Consider the following 25,138-nt stretch of genomic DNA (forward strand, 5'->3'; position numbering starts at 1 on the left):
GATATTATTTTTCGCTGTTTGGCCGTTTCGAGGATGCTCGTACGGCTGCATAACGCGGAGCGTGGCTGCGTGAGGCACGAGACAATAATAATTCATCGCTCCGGGGCCCGCAGCACGCAGCCCATGCTCGCGATTCTAATCCTTGGGCAATTTGCACAGAGCGCCGTAAAATAAGAGGTGCACGAGGATAGCCATAGAGTCTCTCCTCTCTTTTGGATCGACGAAACGATTCGTAGAAGAGGATTCGCAGCGGTGAGCGGATTGCGAAGAAAGGACCGATGCTTCTGCCGGATGTCCCTTGAAAGTGACGGTTTCTTAATTCTTTGCGGTCGTATTTTCCTTGGCCATTGGTAGCCGTACCGGTCGGAAAGTATTTTTTGGTAGCAAGGATTCGCGAGACTAGTCCCTAAGGAACGTATAAATTTTATTCGAACGAATTTGTTTAACGTAATTGCTTCGAGATAGTCGCGCTCAAATCACTCGAATATCGTCGATCGGAAACTTTCGTAAAAATAAAATATATAATTCTACTAATACAGAATGTTATTAAATAATAATAAACTCTCTATTTCTTCGGCGAGATTCATGTTTGAATGTACAGACTGAGCAAGTCATCGTTTCATAAGCTGTGTTTGTCGCAAACAGATATTTATCTTTGGCGTACTATATGTAATTGATGGTCATCTATTCACGCGATACCAGAAGCAATCGTCAGTATCATTATCGAGGTGAATAGGAACGTAATTATGTTTACGATCCCGGACATTAAACACAGCTCTGAATTATCATCATAGATCGTTTTTCAATTGATAACGGTTAGGTTACGACTGGTCAGTTGTCAAGTTAATTAATAAATGATACAGACACCTGTTGGCAGGTGAAGGAAAATAAAAGTTCGTTCCTGTCATTAACGTAGACGTGTGTTTATTTATGCAGTTAAAACTCGACCGACTTGATTTTTTACGATTTACTGAAACGGGGTCAATTGAAATATATAATTCTACTAACGTAAAATGTTATTAAAAAAATCTTGCATATAGACTGTTTGACTGACATTCCATCAAATTTTTCAAATAACAGTAATTCAAATTCTAACTTTCGATTTGAAGATTAACGGATGAAAAGGATTCGTTTATCTTAATGAATAAATAATAATAAGAGGTAGTTAAATGAATTAAACCTTGGAAGCCTGATTTTCCAAATTAAATTTAAAAGAAATATCAATGTATTTATTACTTGAACGATTTCGATAACTGAAATTTATTTTTCTAACTTCTCAAACTTCTCATCTTTCATTCGTTTTCTAAAGCTTTCATCTGTTCTAGATAAATAATTTACCAGTCCCCGTTCCACGGCACCGAGGTAAGTAAATTCCACGACACCAAAGACGCCCTATACTCTTTTTTGGCAAGTTCGAAACACTTTCACAGAAACAGAATTCCGTGAGGTGAACCCTTTAACGAGAAGAACGAAACTGTTCGATGCCGGAGTCGCTTTTAATGGTCGTCGTGGACCATCAAACGAGCGTTTATCCGTGTCCAGGAAAATTCCTAGAGCGGTCAAAAACCCAGAAATTGGGCTGAAACGTCCCGCTGACGCCCGGGAGGCAGACGAAGCCAAACCATTCTTAATAAACCGCCCTGAGCTATCACGAAAACGGACCAACGCGGTCCGCGGGCGGGGACCTTCGAACCTGCGCATCATCTTTGTATCCAACGCGAATGCCCTTTTCGAATGGCGCTTCTTCGTCTCGTCTATGCGCTTCTTGGGCATTTTGTTCGACGTGCCAGTGGCGAACTTAACCCCGTCAACTCCAATGTCCAACTTATTTTTATTAGGCTTTCAAATTTACAAATGTATTTTCACTGGTTTCTGAAAGATTTAAACGATATCGATCCTTCCTCGTAGGTTCTCTTCAGTTCGTATCCGAAGCAATAATTATAGGTGGAAAAGGATTTCAGAATTTTATTTTTCACGACGTTGATATTTCACAAGTAATTATAATCGTGTCTCCAGTCATTTAAAATAGAAGAAGTCGGACATATAACGTACCATTACCATAGGCTTATTAATTGCAATGTTCACCTCCTAGAATTTATTATTTGTATCGTTAATTGTCCACCTGAAATATTCAATTTGAGGAAACAAATGAAACCAGTAACATTACGCAAAAAAAAAGGTAATATCAGGTTAAATTACTAGTAGAAAAAATAATCTTCCACATTATAAACTGTCTCTAAATGAGCCAATAATAAAAACGTTCAAAACCCTAAACTCGCTTCTAGAAATCCTTTCGCTGTAAATCTTACATTTCCTACTCCAAGTAACACGGTCGCCTTCTATTCTCATAAAAATTCCTTCGTAATAAGAAGCGCGAACAGTTCTTGTTAATTTTCATCCGGAGCCCTTTTGTTGCGTTTCTTGATGCACCACTGGGACGAAGAAGAAAAAGGGGAGGTAAGAAATGTCGGTGATGGTTCGACGAGGAAAGCAGCGGGGATCGCGAAATGTCGTTGCACCGAACCGAGACGGTGATTTAATTGACGGTGCCGTGCACACCGGAGGATAAACCAGCGTAACAACTTAATGGGGGCTCCTCCCACCCACGGGACCTGCCCCGCAGCCGAACGTCGCGAGAAGCGTGCCCGACGATCGGCTTTGATCTTCACCCTTTAGCTGGTATAACCGAACGAAAACGGAGAATTAATTTGGGACTTATTTAGGCAGCTATTTTCTAAGTTATGCTTCCCGCGCGTTTAACACCTCGGGGATGATCGACTGCATCGACGCCGAATATTCATCTGGTTTCGAACGGTGTCCACATTGGCGCATGGCGCCTCGGCCTGTGCCACTGTTCGTCAAGTACACATTGCACCTAGACTACAATCGATGGATACTTATCCATTTAAGACAAATGTTGAGATACTGTAACGTATAAAATGAAATACACGTTACAATATTTAGAAGACAAGACACGGTTTAACGTGGACTTGCTGCGGATCTTTATGCAAAATAAACTCTTTGGAAATGTATCTGCGAGAGTTGAAGCTAAATAGGAATTTATTTTACCATGCAAATAGTGTAAATGGCAAAGGTAAAAGCAGTGCCAGATATATACAATTAAACGATCAATAAATTAATGTAGCCAATAATTAAATATGAAAGAGCTTTTCAAAAGCTACAAAATGGTACATAACGCTTGCATATAAAGTAATTTTAATGACATCGAAAAATTGCATAATCTCAAACAACGTAAAAAACGTGTGGTTCGCCTTAATAGAATTTGAAGCGACGTGAATTCACGTCAGCGGTCGCGAATCCACTCGTGAAGAGATTCTTATCGGAACACTTTTGGCTCTCCAATTAGTTTACATAATGCTTCACTGTGTCGTTTATTCCGACGCAGGATTACAAAGGGTTGGCGACCACTGGCTTAAACAATCGGTTTAGAGCCAAAACAAGCCCCAGCAAGGAACAACAGGTTCTACCCTCCCTCGCCCTCCGATAATGAACATTCCACGCCTTTCTCCCGTCTCCTCTCCTTTATCTGAACCCGTTCACCGATTCTCGAGTTGACTTATTCCCGCTCATTGTCGCCATTCCAAGCCGCCCGTCCCGAGGGAAAGAGGGAACGAGAATGCGGCGAGGCAACGAACGTAGCCGAAGAAGAACGCTTTTGCGGGAGAGCGGGTTCGACCTAGGAATTTATCACCGCTACCGACAGCCATTAATATGGCATTGTGCGCCCGCGGACACCGGCAGTGGCTCGTCCATCTTTTCGTGACGCGTTAACGACTGACCTCTGCCGCGAAGGACGGCTCCCGAAGGTACGCGCATGCGTCGCCAACTTGCGATCCAGATCCACAGCCAAATCATTCGCCTCTGACAATGACGATCCGTCAACTTCTAGATCGCATTCCCTTCCGATGGACGTTCGTTTCTTTTTTTATATAATTGCGCTCCATGTGGACCGAAATTTAGAGAACCTAAATTTACATTGCTTCAAGTACTTTGTAACCACATATTACAACAGCTCTGAAAATGAAATTTGTAATTTTTTCAGTTTTACTTGCAATCTAGGTTCAATAAACCTCAGCAAACAGATTTTCAAAAATTGTTGAATATATATAGCTACGATTATCGCGCGTCCAAAGTGCATTCTCCCTCTCTCTCTCTCTCTCTCTCTCTCTCTCTTCTAAAAGAACTCTTGAATATTAATTTTATCGCGTCATTCGATTCGTGTCGAATACATCGATCATTCGACCGACGTTTCTACCGATCGAAACACAACTTCCTTTCATTAACTTGAATTTAACCGACATTACTTTCAAGTCTCCCTAATAGATAGCCCAATAAATATTTGATTACGCAGTTCCCGATAATCTGTGAACATAATTCGATCACAGAAGAAATATTCAAGAGCATTAGTCTGGCAGTGAACGTATTAATCACCAAGTTCAATGAAACACCTCGCAATCACACGGACACACAGTTCGGAAACGTTGATCTAGATAGGCACACCGGCGCTCATGAATCATCCCGCGAGAAGATCAGAAATAAAAGCAACCCGGACAAAGTGCAGCCACAGTTGAAAGGACTAAGGAGGAAACATACTGGAGCTTGAGTTAATTGCCGGTGCTAGTTCTCCATCCTGAGATCGATGCTAGTTAACCCCCTACTACTCGCCGCTCGGTTTTCCTCGTTTCGTCGCGAGCAGCTTCTCTGTCTCTCTGACGACGAGGAAGATTACGCTTTAAGCATTCGCACGACCTTCATCGTGCGTACTTGCGCGTATCTCGTGTGTGCGGAATCGCGACAGATCTGCCGCGAGCTCGCGGGGAAGGTCAGTGGCCGGTTCAGAGATTTTAGTCTGGACATTGTTCGCCACGTACTTTTCCTGACAATTAACGTTGCGCCTTTGCTCACTTTGTCTAGGCATCTGCTGCAGTTTCTCTAACTCATTGCTTTAACTGAAGAATATAAATTCAAAAAATTCAAACGGCGAGAAATATAAAAGTTAGGATGAGAAAACGAAGTAGGATATCACAATGTTACGAAGAGAGATTAAGAAGGATAATCTATGGAAGCAAACATGAATTTGCTTATAATCTAAGAAGAAACCGTGATGACAGATGAAGCGTCAACCTAAGACAATAAATATCCATCCCGTAACAACAGTACGCGCGGTAGCGTAACTTGATTAAAGTTCTGCGCCAAGTCATGACGCAATTGATCGATATCACGATACGAGCGGACCTGTCAGAGGTCCAAGCGAGCTTACCATCGAACAGCGGTGAATTGCACGCGTTGTGGCGCATCTGATAATTACGCAACTCCTCGGATGTATCTCAGATTGATCGATCGATTACGCGCGTTTAATTTCAATTTCGAAAGTCCCCGCAAATGTTAAGTATCAGTCACGGAAGGATAGAAAGCGCGAGTGAATTATTTTTCTGGGTGTAGTATCGCCGTGGCGGAGACGTAAACGCGCGTGTCCCGAGATACGAACGCGCAGATAATACGGAATTAACGTAACTTCCTAGTTCGCGGCGCGAGATTACGGTTCCACGCGTCGCGCAACAAATGTAGCAGCAATATTACTTCATTTTAGCTCGCTAAGGAAGAACGAATCGCATTACTTTACATCACCGTAACGCTTTACGGCCGCAAATTATTCAACGATTCAATGCACTTCTTGCGAGCTTGCGGGGCATCGCGTCCTTAGAAGTAAATTGAACGCTGGCGAAGTAACAGCTTTATATTAGCCTCGCAATTGTCTTCGGTTTAACAAGCGAGATTAGGGTCGAAAATTACTCAATAGCGGTGTTTTTGCTAAGCTCCGCAGAAGAGGAATCTAAATCATCGAACGAACGCGCTCTCGAACCGTGCCGCACGGACGATGCGCGGTAATCTTGAAATTACTTTGCGTTTTGACGCCTTTAACTTCTTCGAGGGCAAGATGAAACGTTCGGTTGACAGCGTAAGTCATTGACGGTAAATCATTAACCTGGACGCCTTCGACTTTGTTTTGAATATTTCAGAGAACTTTCGGACCAAAACAGACCATTTCTTTCACTTTAATTTGCGTCGCGTTTTTTCGCTAGGGAATAGTGAAACTAGATTTTTAGATTGAGGCAAAAAAAAAATTATAATTATATATATATATTCTTTGCCTTAATCTAAATAATTATATTAATAATTAATTATATACTTTATAATTATATTAAATGATTTATAATATTGATTATATATTATTTACCTATCAATTATATAATTTTTAATTTCTTGCAAATCCTGTTGTCCGACAAAAACTACGAATATGTCGTTTGAATTATGAATTTTTTGTGATTCGAATGTTTAAGAAATTTCCAATTAGAAAGAACACTACGTGCGTCAAATTTTATTTTCGACAATGTCTACTTTCGTGAACCCGTTATTCTGAACACCGTGTAAAAAGAAGGAGTACGAAGAATTTAAATTTTTTACTTACGTTTCCTTTAAAGATGATCGAATTCCCGAAAAAAATTATAGACTCTTAATGACAGCATCGAATTTAATTTCCTTCCTAATCACGAAGCATTGGGACGATGGAGAACATTCTACACAGTCATCCGAATGTACCGACTGAAGAAATTTGCGATCACCTCCGCGTTGCTTTTAAGGAACATCGTGGAATTAAGTGTCGTCAATTATTTTCGACGGACAATCAATCAGAGATTGACCGATAACTCACAGCTGTAATTACCGTGATTGTTGGAGAACGCTTCATTCGTATTTCTTCCGCGACGGCATTTATAGCGAAGAGTAAGCGCGCAAACGATCCAAACCGAAATCCAGCCAATTAGCTTCCTTATACGGAAACTGACGAATATCGGTATTTCCAACGTCATTAATACGAATGAACGAGGATAAACAGCACACTGAGAAAGCATCGCGCCAGACATTTTATGCGCGCGAGATATTATTTATATAATCGCCGATACGATGACATTAATGAGTACTAATTTAACAATTAGGTAAGATGAATCGTGACACTTTATGGGCATACAAACGGAACGGAGGCGGAAATGTTTTTAAAAAAAATAACCCCCTTTGAATTTTAGAATGATTGATTATTGAAACGAAGCTTAACATATTCTTGAGACGCGTGAAATCTGTAAGGTAGAGGTATGACAAAGCCCAGGAAAAGAGGATGAGCGCATGTTTGTGCATTTATGGCAAATGGAGATATGGATGAATTTATGAGAATTAGATTTAGAAGTTATGAAAATTCGGCTTAGGAGATAAGACATGCTTACAATCAAGTTTTGATTCTTTTTCTGTATTTGTATAAACATGTGCAATCTAATGATGACGAGGAAGATGAACACGATATTGTTGATAGGAATATCGAATAGAAAAATGTTATAAAAATTGATGAAATTGACGAAAGAACAATTACCACGTTTTTTTTTTTAATCTTCCTTGACTTTCTCAAAGTTAATATCCTTCTGCCACATTTACCATATTCTGCGAAATGTTTGGATATTATTTTCAAATCTACCATGAAACTACCTCGGTAAGATTCAACATGTGTCGCCTCTAAAAGGGTTAATATTAATTTGCGAGTAATAGAAGGTATCGTGGCCACACCGAGGCGGGGGTGAGGTCTCTGTGAAATCCGACAATTACTAATTCACCGGTCCTAGTAAGAGATACCTCGATAAATCTCTTATTATCCTCAGCCTATTGCCTCGCGCGAGTTCAATATACACAACGTCCACATGTGCGTGCGACTAAACATCTACCAGGTGTTTCGCAAAAATTCATCGTCAATCCCTCTCGAGCGAATCCTATTTAACCAATCCGATCTTCGTATCACCATTTGACTCCGAAATTCGCGGCCATCGTTCGTAACATAATTACAAAAGAAAATGGACAAATTACCGCGATTAAAAATCGCCACGACGCAATAGAACGTAAATTCGCCGCGAAAATGTGGTCGAATGGGGCACCGTGTACGAGCGTGGATGCACGCGCTGCGTCAAGATCTATGCGGAAATGCTTAACTTATGAACTCATCCCGCGGATTGCCAGCAATATACCATGGAACCACGTGCGGCACCCTGAATAGAAACGTCTTTGGACGGTGCCACGCGGATTCCTGCGTCGGATCTCTTCGTTTCCTGGATCATTGCCAAGGTGAAAACATCGGTACGTCACAGTCACCGCGCGCGGAATGATTAATGATCGTTCGACAGCGCGAGGATCGACGCACGTAAAGGCATCCCTCGCGCGTCACGACCAGACGAACCTCTGGGTTGAAAGTAATGAGACGCTGCTACCGATCGGTACTGCGAAGAGAACTGTGTGCAACTTCAAAATGAACACAGTATATATATATATAAAATATATTGAAAATAAACCGGAATAGGAATTTATTTTACTTTTAAATGTTATAATATCAACTTTATTTTCAATACTTATTCTGCATTTTTTATTTGTATTGTCAAATGTTTTAAAAGTAAAATAAATATGTGCTCGAAAGAAAATTTTGTTTCTTCGACATTTTAAAAAGACGGAACTGCCTCCTTATTTATGCACAGCCCTCAATTAGAAAAGTTCGAAAGAAACGTACGGAGGAATAAAGAGAAAATTAATTAAGGTCTAAAGTATCTCAGTGGTCGGTGGGTCAAGTATCGCAAATGAACAAAAGCTTTGTAATGCGTGTAGCCCCAGGCACATTCTTGAGGTAACACATGGCGAAGGGGAAGAAAAGCAAACCCACTCCTATAAAAATAATACAAAGCCGTTAATAATTAATAATTCATCTTTATAGGGGATGTGTCCACTTTCCTTCCTTTCCACCACGTGTTTCCGCAGTAAAAAGTCCGAGCGCAATAATACCATTAAAAAGTTATTGTTCCATTACTGCATTTATCTCAACTGTCGAATAACCGTGCCCATCCTTCTTCCGTTAAAAAGACTTTAAATACTTTAATTTCAATTCATTAATTGTAATTGTGTAGCTATTGTTCCCTTTACATTATATTTCACTAACTTTTCCCTTCTTTTTCCTCTTTTATAAGTTTATTTTTGTGTATAAGAAACTTGGGGATAAAATTATACAAAGAACAACCACAAAAACAATTAACACTCGAAATATAAAATGATAATATTATATCGCAGGTGCATTATTTTTCATCGTTATTTTGCTATGTAATATCATATTTGAAGTTTCTATTATTCTTTCTATACAGGGTGGTTCACGGAACGTGTGCACCTTTACAACTTTCAAAATATCCTTTGCACGGAAAAATGTTGTATTCAGAATTTGATATTCTACCATATTTTTGTATATACGAGGAGCTTCGTTTATGCGTTAAAAATGATTCCCGAGAAGAAGAATATTGAGAGCCTGTCGAGGCTTCCGGAAACTTAAATTCCGAAAGGAGACAGTCTAATTAAATATTCGCGCGCGTAACACGGAAGTCCGAAATAACCGTGGCCGAATAATGGCGGTTTAACGAATCATTGGTACACGAGAGTGGACACCTTCGTGTCGCGAATTTTACCCGTGGCTGATTTCCTTCCCGTACCGACAATACGAGCCCCACACAGAATAATAATTTTGAATTGGCTCGTTACCGAAACCGTGAATTACGATCGCACGTATCTCTCTCGCGCTCACGGAAGCTCATTAACATATTTCTTTTTACTCCGGACAACTTCATAAATAATTACGGTCCACAGAGCGACGCATACGAGCCAAAGGCGTTCAAAGTAGCTCCACATACCCTCCGCCAAATAAACAACGCAAACAATTTGAAAACAACATGCCCTTTCACGTACGAATATTTAAATCGACGGTAATACGTCCATTACCCGACCGTTACTGCTATTCGAAACATTCGAAGTTGTTTTAATTACTTTTCTTTGAATATACGAATATTATTCATTTATTTACCCTGCTCTGGATTAATAAATGATAGGGCTAAGAATACATTAATTATTGAACTTTCTAGGGCAGTTACAATACAGGTGATGCACTATAACAAAAAATGTTCAAGGTTGAATTCGATAGTATTATTTTATTTCTATTTTTATTTGTGAAACTGCCAATATTTTTTGCACACGGATTTCGTACAGAAAGAACTTGTCGCGTCACGACTTGGACGCGTAAGTATTGTATTGTGGTCCAGCGACACTTTGTACGTTCATATACACGTGGATAACGTAAGGCAGTACCGGAAGGATGTTGCGTAAACGGAAATGCGTGCGTAGCTCTTTGTTTCTTCGAGTCGTATCGAGTGATGCACCTGACAACAACTGGTCGGCACAATAGTACCACTGGAAGTAAAGTGAATGGATAAAGAATACGAGAAATTACAAGTCTCGAAGATCCGGGCTTACGTCATTGTTGGCGTCTATACCTTACTCTAACCGCGGATAAAGGAAGCCACGACAACGGTCGCTTATCCGTGTCCAAGGAGGAAACACAAAAGAGTACTTCCAGCGGACAGCTGATCCGTTGAAACTTTTTAATTGTTTGGAAAACTTATAACATCGACTCTGCAGATGTTTACATAGATTCTAATTATCACAGATTCAGCGAAAGAATTAAAAGTTAAACGAAAATATGTCTTACCTTCTGAACGATATAATACAATTAATATTGCTTATGTGATACAATTAATATTGCCCATATTTTATTTCATTTATTTCCTTTATTTTATCTATTTATTTTTTTCTATTTTCCCATATTTTCATTTGTCTTAAATGTATAAACATCCACAGTCCAATTTTGACAGACCAAGGAAGGAAGATGAGGAACCACTCGCATATTTCTGATACAAAGGATCATTCGAAACGGGTTTTGGAACTTTGTTTTTGATCTCGAAAGTACTGTGATAAAATAGATAAAGACTATTCTATTAACAACAAAAGAGCTGTTAAAGCGACAAAAGAATTCAGGTGCATATAATAATATCGAAGACTGTATCATTTATCGGCGCAATTAGCCCGATGGGTCGCGGGAGCTTCGACAGAAAGCGAAAATTCGTGGCGATCATTATTGTCATGAACCGACAGAGGCATCAACTAACAACCAATCAGAGAAATCACCCTGCAAAGGCGCTGGCCCATCAATATTCACCCGATGCAATTGCATAAATATCGGGGCACGCGGTGGCCCCCCTGTAAGTGGCAAACATGCACGTCACGAGGCACGCAATCCGTGTTATGAACACATGGGAATTATAACAGACCCCTGGTATCCGTATAACACAGGGTGGCGCAAAAGTTCCGAAAGGGTTTAAAAATTTCTTAAAAACATTTCAGTACCCGTTTATTCGTCCTCTTTCTTTTCAGTAATTTATAAAGACGCGTATGATTGTGTAATATTATAGAAATTTTGCAAAAAGGATGATTCTACATAATTATATATAAAGTTCAAATGATTATTATTATCATATATACTATAACATATTTAATATATATAATAAAATTGACTATTTAGTCGTTGTCTTTCTTTTCAGTAATTTATAAAGACAAACATAACTGTCTAATTTATACATAAACAGAAATTTCGCAAGAAAGAAGCATGATTTTTAAATTTACCTAATAAGAATCACTCCAATCACTCGCCAAGACTACCATTTTCTATTAATAATAAATCCCCATATATAAACGCAATGAACTTCGTAATTCCTGAACTAATGATCCCTTCAACTTTTGAAACCCTTTAATTTTTAAATCCTCTTCGCGACTTTTGCGCCACCCTGTACCCATCCTCCTTCTCATCCTTTCTGGGTTTTTTTTTTCCTTCTATACAACGTTTTTCTCCCCCAGCGGCCCAGAAAGACGGTCCCGGGGAAGGACCAGTAAAGAACCCAACGAATAAAGGATGTAGGGAGTTTTTAAAGGGCGCACGATCGTTTCCGCAAAAATCGACGAATTCCGAGCCGGGGTCCAGTTTCGGGATCCGCGATCTTTCGTATGGCGGGTCCGGTGTGTCGCAACGCGTACACAAACTACAGGGTACTGGGCGTACGGAAGCACCGAGAAGAATGGCCATGATTACATGCCGCGCACTGCTCACGGGATGGGACTTGCCCGGAACGTTCTTCGCTGGAGTTCCATAGTTGCGTACAAAGGCGCGCGGGAGAACGGAAACCTTAAAACTATGCGACGTAGAAACTGATAATATGCTTGCACTCTTTCTTTTAACACGTTGACTGCCACACCGATTCGAATGGAAATGTCTACAGGACTAAAATTTTGTCTCGAGACAATTAGAAATGATAGAATCTAACACTTATCGTATTACTTATATTTGAATTCTCATCGAAATTTACGAATTCTATCCAGACTTGTTTTCATCGATACTTAGTCCTTCAAATTATTTATTAAAATTCTTTAGTGGCGTTCAACGTGTTAACCAATCTCGAGGCGATCCTTATCATTTTCTTTTTGCAGCCAAAGTAATTGTCGTAAGATTTTGAAATTTGGTAGGTTTGTTTGTACCATATGTATACAAGATTTTGTTAAATTTACAATTGTCTTAGTTAATTGTTTCGAAGTCACGAAGTTAGTCGTGTTGAGCAGGGAAAAAATGATTAAAAGAATACTGATAAAATGGTTGCACTTCAAAAATGTGTTCTTTCGTTAACGAATTTATATTTATATTCCATCCAATATTCCATCATTTAAATACGAGAATCTTGATCTACCCTATTTGGTTGCTCAGCATAAACAAATAATACCTAACTACTTATATCTAATCAGATATTCCAACTAAAATATCAGTCTGTTAGCAATAAACGATATCTATTCAAAGTACACAAGGTATAACTTGAATATCATTTGCAAGATTAAACAAAACCACAATCTATAAACAATTAAATTGGAAAGTTAACATCTATCTATATTTTCGCTACTGTACGTGAGCAATTGCAAAAACAAAGCTACAAAAAATATACTCGAAACCTAACCAAACCATTTATTTCAAGAAACACGTGCCAAAAGAAACTGTGTGCTCCGAATTCCCTATAAAAATAAAAAATCTTCCAAGAAAACTTCGTCGCCTCGTCTTCGCATCCGTACTTTCTCCGCAGGAAAGCCGTATCCTCACGAAAAAAAAAAAAGGAAAAAGAAAAAGGGGAAAAAAGTCGATACGATGAAAAGACAAGGTTTAACTACATCCAATTGGAAAGAGGAAGTCGTAATCGAATTTCTCGTCGTAATAAAGTCCTTCCGAGATAGCGATTGGACCCTGTTCCGGGACACGATAGAGAGGTCGATCCGAGGCATCTGGCACACCACATCCTGCAGAATATACGAGTCATCGTATGGCCTACAATCAAAATGAATGAAGTCACCGTGGAGGGAGATCAAAGGAAAGGAGAATATCATCGGTTCCATGAAGACGTTTCACGGGAAACTGATAAGTCAATTGAGCCGCCCACTTGCCAAATCGATTAACCCTACGGGAGCAATGGAAAGTGACAGAGTGATGTATATATTGTTTTTTTAATTTTAAATTAAATTGTAGTATTTATGTACACCATATGTACTGTATACATTCTATATAGAAGATAGTACATATTCATATAATAAATTATATATTTAGTAGTTTATATTTCTATAGTAAATACATAATTTATTATATATATATATATATAGACAATATATACGGTATATACAGTAGCAGAATACAATACAAATAAGCAATATGCAGTTTCTATGAAATAGTGATTAACTGTCACTGTATTAAATGTCATTTTATTTTATATACGCAACTATTATATTTATGTTTATGTTATACAGTTTATATCATGTTACTTTAACCATGGAAAATGTAAGACTGGTACAAAATGTGTTATCATTAAACTAATTACCTTGTTCAAATTCTGTTTAAGATATAGATTCAAATGAAAATTGGAAAGTATATTATTAAAAGTCTAGATTTCATCTAAATGTGCGCTGTATACAAATGCATACCATTGTATTAAAAAATTATTTAACTAAATTTCTATGAACTTTTCGATTCCATTATTTCAACGACTAGCACCAGAGTATAGAGTGAATCAAATTAGCTTCAGAAATAAATTATGTGAGTAATAATATTTTCCATAAGACCAAAAAGAGTTGAGAGTTACGAGTATAGAAAGTTACTATAGAAACTAAAATTAAACAAAAATTGTAAAAGTGGAGTTAATCGATTTGGCTTGTAAACGATTCAATCGGAGCCCAGGCAATCGGTGATCGTGGTAGGTGTTCGCAACATCAAAGGATACACTTTCCCCGGCTGAAGATTTAGCATTGTCTAACGGGGCGCCGTGAACGGCGTCTAAATTGCCATAAAAGTCCTGTTAATGCTCCTAGCTGGAACCACCCACGTGGAAACAGTGTCGAGCGACCCAATAAAAACGCGATCCAGGGTGAAAGAAACGTTCCACGTTTTCACGCAATTCCGCCCTTATGGTCTAGATATAATAGATCTACGATGCTGCTTTCCGCCCCCGCCCCCCTCCTACAAAGGATCCTCCCTTCAATCCTTTAAGTAATAGTTCTCACGAAACATAGAAGCGCGAAGGAAGTCGTGCTGGGAGTTTTGTGCCTAGATTCCCTGGAACTCTTAAAAGGAAAGCCTTTTCTCTTTTTTTTTCCCTCGATTATTAAGTAATTCTCACGATGCAAATATTATGGATATTAAGGGGTGCATTGAAGTAACGTCTATTCTCAGATTGGAAATCAACGATATCGATAACTGATTGTGATGCATATTTTAATATTTATATTTAGAAAATTGTATTGCATTATAACATCTAATAATGTAAGATGTACATGAAAATTGATCGTCAGAATTTCTGTTTACATAATGTTCCGTAAAATTTTCATGTACGGTGTTCATCGTAAAGGTCTACATGATCTTCCAGGCATTTTCGAAAAGTTTACGAATAAATGTTTGAAACGAAAGATTAATTGGTACTAAGCTGGCTACAAATTTCAATGTAAACAATTTCTAAACGTACCTATTTCTCATAATGGACAAAGTCACCGAAGGACATATCGAGATTAAAGGACATTCGACATGAAATTAAAATCGTATAGTGCCATTTAAAATATTAAGGTGAAATCAAGTTCAAATTAGCTTCTGCAATGAAATTTGTAAATAACGTTCGTTCCAACCCATTACAATCTTAAGTTTAATTAAAAAGTGCACGAATAAACTGTGACGAGTAAAAATCGTCGAATAAAATTGAAATAAATGATCCCCCTGACCAGTTCACTTTCCTTTGTAACTTGTGCCCGCTCAACGGGGTGCGTTCTTGTGGGAAACCATGGAAACTTCCACCGACCACCCATCGCGGCCGTGGCGAGAGGGCGAATTAAGTCACAATACACCTATGAGATTCGGAAATTTTGAAATAATGGCAGCGCCAGAACACTGGCTCGGTTCCCCTTACCCGGCAGGTATCGACGTAACACCGTAAAGAAGTTCCTTTCATTAGAGGAATTCTTCCTCCTCCAAGTTTGACTCGTGCTACGCTCCCAAACACCTTGCCCAGCACGTGCAGGGACACTTTCATCTAATTCGTGTATTTTAGACCAACCACGTAATTTCTATTTTCTGCTGAATGATCCCGCCGAAAGGTGCCACTTATTCGAAATATCAAACCACACCGTAAAAGATGGTAAATTTGGTAAGTCACAGGACGTGGAAGCTAGAATTTCTCCGAATGGATTTTCCGCTCTTGAAAGGATCCGAACCTTATGGATTTTCTTTGTTTGAGGATGTTTAGGAACTTCAATAATCTAAGAAGGTAAACTATAAGAATATTTCATATAAACATGCCTGTTTATGCGAAAAACTAAATAACTAAATTTAGATTTTCATTTGAGGGGCTGGAGTACCAAAGTTTGTTTACGAATCGAATTTCTTGTTTATATTTCTCAAAAACTACACATGTCAAGAATATCGTATTTCAAATCAATATTGTATCAAAAATGTCTAGATGGACTATTGGATTCCTCCAATAGTTGAAACAAAAATTATAAGAGAATAAATTGAAATATTTGAATTTGAATAGTTTAATAATAAAATAAGAACTGTGCTTATTAAACGAGATTAAATTTAATTCAGCCTTAAAGGTGGAACAGTATTAAATGCTCGACTAAAATAAACGTCCTCAATAATTATCTTCAAGAACGATAAATGACCATATCTGTTTATTCGGTGAATAATCCACAACTTATTTCTGGAAATTTCATTAACTCCATACTTCAATTCAAATCATTGCAACAATAAAATTGACATGTTCGTAGAATTGTATTTAAGTAATTTCGCCAAACGCAACTCGAACCTGAACGATGTCGAAAAAACTGATACTTAAACGTCCGACGACCTAGGTAAAACCTTCGCCTGTGCAATATTCTTTGAGAACGGGAGATACTGCGTCGCGACCACGATCGCCATAACGCACGACGAGTACATCGGCAAGTACCCGTCGATCGACCATAAGGAAACGACAGTTGAGAAAACTTTTAATTTACAACTTATTAAATTTTCCCCGCTTGTTTCCCCGCTTCCGCGACTAAGTCGCTAACTATCCGGCCGTTTCGTTGCAAAAGTCATTCCCGTCCTTGATCTCCGCGGCGTGATTTATGGAGACGCATTGACAACGACAAGACGTACGCAGTATCCAGCGAAAGATCTGTCAATAAAGTTGGCAACGGTACTTTTCCTTCGGACACGTTTTGCTCCGATGTATCGTTTAAACGCCTCGAGGGACCACGGAAATGACCTTGAGCACCGTCTCCAATGGAAAATGGAAGGACTGTGAAATTCTCTGACAAGTGGAAATTTGTTGTTTAGCTCGACACTGTAACGTTAGCGCGTACATGGCCAGGGCTATGCCTCGAATTAAAATCTATGAAAAATCCATTACTTTACCCTTGCACCGAGATCAATAGAGGAATCATTATTCATTCGCGAAGAATCCACTTATCCACCTTCCTTGCCAACGAAAGATCGCGTCGCGATTAATATTCATTTATCAGACTATTCCTTGCACGGTTAGACGTGGATTATTTTCCGCAACCTCTTTCAAAAATTCGTCATCTTTTAATCCGTAACTTCGCATGTTTATCGTGAAATGTTTAGCAATTAGTTGAGGTTGGAGTGACGAATAAGTATATCTTATACTTTAAACCAGAGTTATAAATTATCAAATATTAAGGCACGGAATTAATTTCTACATAAAAATAAAAATTAAATACTAAAAAGAGAAAATAATATAAATAAAAAAGCATCGATTCAGGTTATACTTTTTCCATTCCTCTTTCCAGAAACTTCAGAAACGGCTCTATCCCAGTCGATTCGACGCCCTCGGCACCAGTCCAAACTAGGTGGTCCGACTAAGCCTAATTTTAGGAAAAACACAATGCACGGTAGTTCATTCGAGTTAACGGAACGCCACAATTACATTATTTTCGACCTGGGAGGCAACCTTTCTTCCCTACCGGTGGAACTAGGAAGTTCCACGTGTCGAATCGTCGACAATTGCGTCGATATAGTTGCTATTGGTATATACGAGCATTGGCTACCGAATGACATCCACCTTTTCAAAAGGAAAAATCGAGTACGTGCAAACGAGACGCTTTGAAAGCTTTCCAGCGAGTCATCCTAATCAAGATCGCGGAACAATCCAGTCAATCCGACTTCGTGACTGTGCGCGAAGCGAAAACTAAATGACACGGGGGCGAAATCGCTCCTACGTTTTGAAATCGAAGCGGAAGCTCGTCTTCGGGACGTTTGTTGATCTGTTACGCAAAAATTAAAGGCGACTCGTGCCATAGAAATGAATAGAAACGGAGTCCAGTCGATGATGAATCGATATTGTCAATGGGATCGTAACTTGATCTTCATTTTTATGGGACGGGAGTGGTATTGAAGAATTGTTTGGTCGTCTAAAAAAATAAAGAATACGATAGTTTGTACGTATACGATTAACATAATATGTATTAACATAAAAAATATAATCATAGAAACTTATTTTTAATTTTATTTTAGAACTATGTTCAGTGCGATTAGTTTCTTCGCTTGCTTTATTATTGTAAATATAATACCGCCTGTAGTAATGTATAAGTATTGCAATAGATTTCATATTATGCGATTTCCAATTGTTTTAAAATTTCAAAAATGTTCACAAATGTATTAGTCTAGCAGTGAACGTGTTAATTATAGTGTTTCCTGAGACGTTTGAGGGTGAGACAAGACAGAAACAACCTCCAAAAAAAAGTAAAATCATAAATGATTGACAAATAACAATTAGGCACCTGTTACGCGGATCACCCTTTACCTTTTTTGCCACCACTTTCCCGATCGAGAGACTCTCAATGAAACTCCCTTTACGTCGACTCAACTCAACTCCTCCCACGCTTCCTCCTTTTTCCTTCTTTTGCCCCGTATCTTCCCCCGGAAGATTCACTCTTGTTCCCACATCGCTTTCACTCGAGTACCTGTATTTTTTCTCCTCTCGCCTATCGTCGACAGAGTCGTTACAGTTTCCACACCTCACAAAGGAAGGAAACGTTCGATAGCTCGCATGGGATTTTTCTAATCGATCCGGACCGAAGTGAAAGATCACGGAAGCTTCACACAAAGGAGCATCGTTCGGCGGGGAAAAAAATATATCCGGACAAGATGCTTGTAATTTATCACATTTAGGGTTCTATACAATAAATACAGATTATCTGAAAATTTTCGTGTTGAGTAGGTAATTGTTGTCAAGAATTTTTTTACAAGATTTAAATACATATCTCAATGCAAAATAAATCGTAATTGTATGATACCAGTATCGAATGTAATATACAAATTTTAATTCTTCACAAAAGCTTCCACGCATAGAATATTGAACAAATAGAGTAAACTACTCGTAACACGTCAAAGAGAAGACGCGATATTTTTGTTATATAACGCTACTCTTGTATAATGTCCTACATAGTTTATTTTTTATGTGAATTCGAACAAATCGTACGGGCTACTTTAATGTAAAAGTACACGTGCCTGGTTATGAACTTTTAGCGTAACTGTTCTTAATAATAAGAATAACCTTTTATCCAAAGAAAGATATTTAAATATATTTTTCGATCTTTCCCTCGTGCTCCTTTCATTAAAATCTTCTACCGTAAAAAGATAGCCTAGATTATCATTTTTCTAAACCTTTTCCAGAACCGACCCTTCGCTCCTATAAAATTCATTTTGCTCTCCATCGCTCTCGATACATCAAATTTGTGGATTTAAAAGGTCCCCTCAACTCGTCACCTAACATTCCATTATTTTACACAAACGACAACGTCGTAGGAATGATATTCATCGGCGAGGACAACGAAGACAGAGGATAGACCGAGTCCTGGCGCAGAGAAAGAAGGAGACGCGACGATAGTATGAAAATAACGAACAGAGAGGCCGCCACGTCGGTGCTCAAACCTTGTAAAAATTGCCACGAGATATACGACGCCGTTACTGGGATTGGAGCTAATTACCACCCAGAAGCGACGTCCATATCCCCGGTAATAGTGAATCAGCGTTGGCTGACCTCCTATTGGCGACCATAGAACCCGACCTCGGCGTCGACCTCGTCGATTTATTCGCTCGTAACGAGGTAAAAAGACCGGAGGATAAAGGGAGATAACGCGGGGGAAACTCTTTCGCGAGCCTAGGTAATATTCATCGTCGTTCATATATCTTTCATCATCGGTGTCGTCGTCCTCGTCGTCAAGAGTCATCGTCGATGGTAATCACGGTCCGCAGGTTTCGACGCTACCGTCGTTGTTCGATCGACGCCGTAGCTTCGTCGGATGGACGGTACGAGGAAACGGCAATCTTCGCCGCGGTTAGTTACCCTATTTGTCAAACACTGACACCGACACTTTTTCTGCATCGTATAATTACCCCGTATTAGAGTAACTGTATTGTGCCCGTGCCTATATTAACGACGCAATATTGATTCGCATCTGTTGTCCCGACGCGAAATTAGATATTTCATATGTATCGCGATTGCAGCCGTTTCGCTGAAAGATCGGCCGATCTTTTGTTTGCCGATCGTAACGGTAAGATGTCGAGCTCTGGCTACATAGTGATGATAGACATCCAACAGTGGCGGAACCGGAAGTACTCCAAGGAGCAAGGAGCTTGGCGAAGAGCCATCGAAGGATTCGAGACTTCGAGGAAGACCACTTCTGGGAACGATGGAAGTGAATCAGACCTGGCCACTTTTGAAATGTTGTATGATATATTTAAGGTATCATATATTAATGGAGATATTATTTCTTCCACTTCCACTTGAAATAAAATTATTTGAAATATTATAACAAAGGGTATACTAGCTCACTTTTATAATTATTTTAAATAACCACATGCAATAATTGTGAAATTGTTCTTCAAAATTAGATCAGCTGAAATCACACATAATAATTTCGACTAGAACACAATTACACGTTTGTTATCCAAATCCAAGAAAACACTAAACAATATAACACTCGATATAAAATCAATTTACATTAATTGTAAGAAGTTTGTCAAATATTCGCAAGATCGTCTAGAATTACTAGCTCTCCCTATTGAAAATATCGCCTACTAAAAAATCTGAAAAAATTCTAAAACACATTTCAGACTGTCCCAAATACGTCTCTAAATCTACGTTTGAATATCGATAATAATTTCATAAGAAATGAAATGTTTCCATTAAAAAAAAAAAGTACAAACTACGACGGCATGTAAAATACCTGCTCGAGATTCCAAAAATTCGTTGAAATAATTATTAAACACAGGAAGGTGGCAAGTGTATTTGACCACTATGATCTAGAGGGTTTTAACGCTCAAATGAGCCACCGTCTGCGTGCTCGATCACGCTCAAACCAGCTACGGATGACGTTAATTTATTCCTCGCGCGGAAAACGGCAACTTCGCACGGTGCTTTCCTAAATTGTGAAACACGAGATCGCTGACAAACAATTAACGATCAACGGATAACGTCGTGACAGCGTGCACTTAAAATTCGACATCGAATCCATCGATCAATCGAGCGAATTTTTCGAGTGAAACGATCGCTCGCGGGATTGTTCGTGCGGCGATTCGCGAATGTGAAATTCTTTTTCTCGCCTGGATAAATGAGTCGGGCTAATGATAAATGCAGATGTCCGATGACGTCACGAACACCGATGTCCTAACAGTATCCACCGATATTTTCGAACGCGATGGCGGATAGAGATCGCAACAGGTGGCGGTTTTGTACTCGCGCGCGTACAACGGGATGATATATTGCGCGAGTGTTGATTATAATCATTGGGTTACCTTGCCGTCAATTGCGAATCAGTCATCGGTAGACTGCGGATGTTCGTGCAATTATAATGTACACGAATGGACGAAATACGTATACACGACGTGTGACGTGGACTGGGTCGCAAAAGCATTTCCATAAACTCGATTGCTCTAAAGAGGGAGGTCTACCTAGGACGGTTCGAAAGAGGTGCATACTTGAACATTTTTTTTTTTTTTTAAGAAACGCAAAATTTTTGGGTAACTGCGAACTTTTCGTTTTGCGAACTGAAGCAGCAAATCAAATATATTCGTAAATGTACCCGAATCTCAAAATTTTCCATGATTTTACTAAAACGAAAATCAAATTAAACGATTAATAAATTAATATAGTTAATAATTCCTCCTGGACCGCTCAAGGGATATATCTCCCAGTGGTGGGGCTGCTTTCTGTGCATTTGTCGTAGACAAATTAGCGCAGTTATGGAGACATTGTAACGCTTGCATATAAAGTAATTTTTGCAAATAATTGCACAAATTCAAACCGTACAAAACCCACGAACTTTTGGTTCGTTTTTGTATTTAAATAGTGAAAACAAAATTCTTGAATCTTACCTGTGATTGCGTGTACCCCCCCCCCCCCACCCTTTAAGCATATAAATCGAAATGTAAACGATAAAGGCGCAATTTTTCGTCATTAATGCTCGATCGAGGTACGTTCTTAAACTTTGTCCTCTATAAACGATCGCATCGGTTTCTATACGAGAAATATCCTGGATACCGGTACCGAAACAGTTAAAGATATTATCTAATAACATACACACTGCTGAATCACGCGTGCATCCACACGTCATAACGTATATAGGATCAAAAGATATCCTTCGTTATCTCGCGCCGCGTACGAGACGAAGATCATTCATGCTGATATGATAGTTACTCGCCGTAATTGGTCGGAGGCCTTGTTTCTCGGTGTTTCTCACTGATCTCGCTGGCGTTTCGCTGACGAGTTCTGTTACGGCAGATTGCATCTCTCATCCCCGACGATTTAACTCGGAGCCGCTAGGGATAAAGCACAACTTTGATAGAATTACATTAGTATGCTTAATGCTCGGTTCTGACGCGGTGCTTTCTGATTGGAACGTTTTTCGCGTAACGGTTGTCTGTCTGTCATCGAGCCGCGCGGAACGTCATTTTTCTCATTAAACCCGTCGCGTCAAGATTTTACAGTTGATCGCAATGCATGCATTCGACTCGCGCGCTTATAGAGTCATAGGAAACATTGTTAGTCGCAGAAAAGCTCGCAGTGCTTAAGTGCGCCTAGATTGAACCACTTAAGGGGTTTGCATACCTTTAGAACTTTCGAGAGATCAACATTTTCTTTATTGTTCATTGTTCATTCCATATTATTTGCAAAATATTTTAGAACAAGAATCGTAAAGGTATTTTTATGAATGGCAGAGATAAAATTGATAATTAATAATAGGATCGCGAATGGGAGAAAAGATGAAACATGAAGAAAGGGAAGGTTTACGATATAAAAGTTGGAATGATGGCGCGAAAATAGAAGAAAAATAGGAGTTGAGTAAGATTTTTAAATGGACGATAACAGAAATCACCACGCGTGTCTTAATTAACGATCCGTGAGCAAAGTTTGAAACGCGTTACTTGAGCCAGCGAGTCTAATGGCCGACTGAAATGGTTAAAATGGAAATAAATCAAGGGTGACGTAAATGAATTTGCATCCGTGTTGTGACTTGCGAGAAAGAAAATAATTGGATACTGTACGACTCTATTACACAACTATGAAATTTACTAGGATTTCACTCGATTCATCATCCAGTTACACACATTTTGCGATAATTATCACTCACTCGAAAGACGTCTTATCTTGTATTTTCCGTTCGGTACTCATTCGTACGCAAATTAATATCGGTAGCTTAATCTTTGAGACACCTATTAGTGGGAATTAAATCTTTTCTCTTCTAACGTACAAAATAGTCAAGGAAAACGAGACGAAAGTTAATAAAACGACCAAATGTTGACAATTTCGCACAAAAAAATAGCGATAGACAAAGTTGTTCGATCCAATCGTTCAAATTGAATCTACAGAAGAAATATGTTGATCTCTCGCGAGATGATTACATTTTTTAATGAAATGTTCATAGCCTGAACGCTTCCCATTAGATTTCTCATAGGTAGCCAAAAAACCATAATCCGTGGCTTAAGATATGATAACCACGTAATTGGGACAGGCTTTCTTCCTGAACCAGTACAACCTGTCTTTTAATTGCACAATTAATCTAATGCTGTCACCCCAAACGATCGGACGCAATCTTTCGCGTTTCATGCGTAGCCTCGGAACGATATTCACGCGTATAAATCCTGGGATTTAAAACAAATTTATAGATACGTATAACAAGCGTGGCCGCGGTGTGCATTTTCGCGCGTGGATCATTGCTCGTATCATCGTTTATAGCCGTAACAGATTTACTACTAGTTTTCATTACGTTCCCCAAATTTTTCCAGAACTCCGCTCGAAGTGACAGCCGTCAGAGTGGATTCCTCGAGTTATAATCAGTTGTTCAAGCATTAACGATATTTTGATCTTTGATATTTGATATTTTGAATGAAAATAAGAATTTCTGTTTTCTTTTTAGAATGACTAGTGGACACAAGTTTTTATATTAATCATGTATCACGTGTGCAAAATTAATTATTTATCTTTGAAAAAATTCCTCTATATTTGCAAAGTATGAATAAATCAGGAAATTTGAAACGTACACCTTCAATAATTTTCTCCCTAAAAGGTTACAAAATGACTAAATTACAAAATTATATATGTCAATCAGTATTTGGAGCTACAAACTAGACAAACTTCTTAAAAATACACAGTTCGTACTTATTAATTTATAACAACGTAAAACACAAAATACACCATATAATAAGAAACCATCCAATTTCAAAGCGTAGAAATGATTGTAAACTCTCCGCGTCAATTGTTCCATAAAAAAGTCGCGGAACATTCGGCAAGCTGAAAACTTATCACGGAGCACGGTGTTCGGGAATGCGCCAAATTAGATTCGCGAAGAAGCAGTGGCCATTAAATTTCGAGTTTACGACGTTAACGCATAAACGCATTCAATTACATGGAAATATTCACTTCGCATTAATACGGGTGTAATATTTTATACGATCATAATTACTCGTAACTGTCTTCGGGGATATTTCCCTAGACGTATAACCGAAGTAAGTAATCAAAAGAAAAAAGAAAAAGAAAAGGTCGCTGGTAGCGTGCGTGCATCACTATGGTAGCACTAATAACGTTGTTTCGTATTTACTGTTACGTGAATTGATGATCGAAACAGAAATATAAAAGACAGCGGTTGAAAATGCGAAGCGCGTGAAAATTTCGCTGATTATGAAATTAATTTGTTGTCTCCTCGCTCCTTAAATTCTTCTGATTTAGTGAATTTATAATTAAATGGTTATTGGTAGTTGACTTTCATATGTAACATATTCATCGAATATGTATTATAACCAAATATTGTGGGAAATGTTTACATCTTCAAAAGTGGCATGTTCAGGGTTGTATCGTTATATCTTGTCACCAATCAATGATGAGCCACAAAACTGTAACATTTATTCTACATAATAAATAATAAATAGTATAAACATTATACATACAATAATTTTGTTATAAATGAACTAAGGAAGATTTAAGAAACAAATGAATTTCTTTAATGGAACAGACAAAATGTACGTATTATGTATCCTTTACTACTTCACTTACAACAAAATTATTTCCTCCAAATAACATCCCCCCAGATACCAAAT

The 25,138-nt window shown here is 38.6% G+C and overlaps 1 long non-coding RNA gene across 1 annotated transcript in view; it reads right to left on the minus strand.

The window, feature by feature from the left end:
- The window catches only part of LOC128895872 (uncharacterized), a 106,098-nt gene that overhangs the window by 59,649 nt on the left and 21,311 nt on the right, over positions 1-25,138 (minus strand). The gene's annotated exons all lie outside the window — the stretch shown is intronic.

This window comes from Hylaeus anthracinus, unplaced genomic scaffold (genome assembly GCF_026225885.1).
Source record: "Hylaeus anthracinus isolate JK02 unplaced genomic scaffold, UHH_iyHylAnth1.0_haploid 5, whole genome shotgun sequence".
Taxonomy (NCBI): Eukaryota; Metazoa; Arthropoda; class Insecta; order Hymenoptera; family Colletidae; genus Hylaeus; species Hylaeus anthracinus.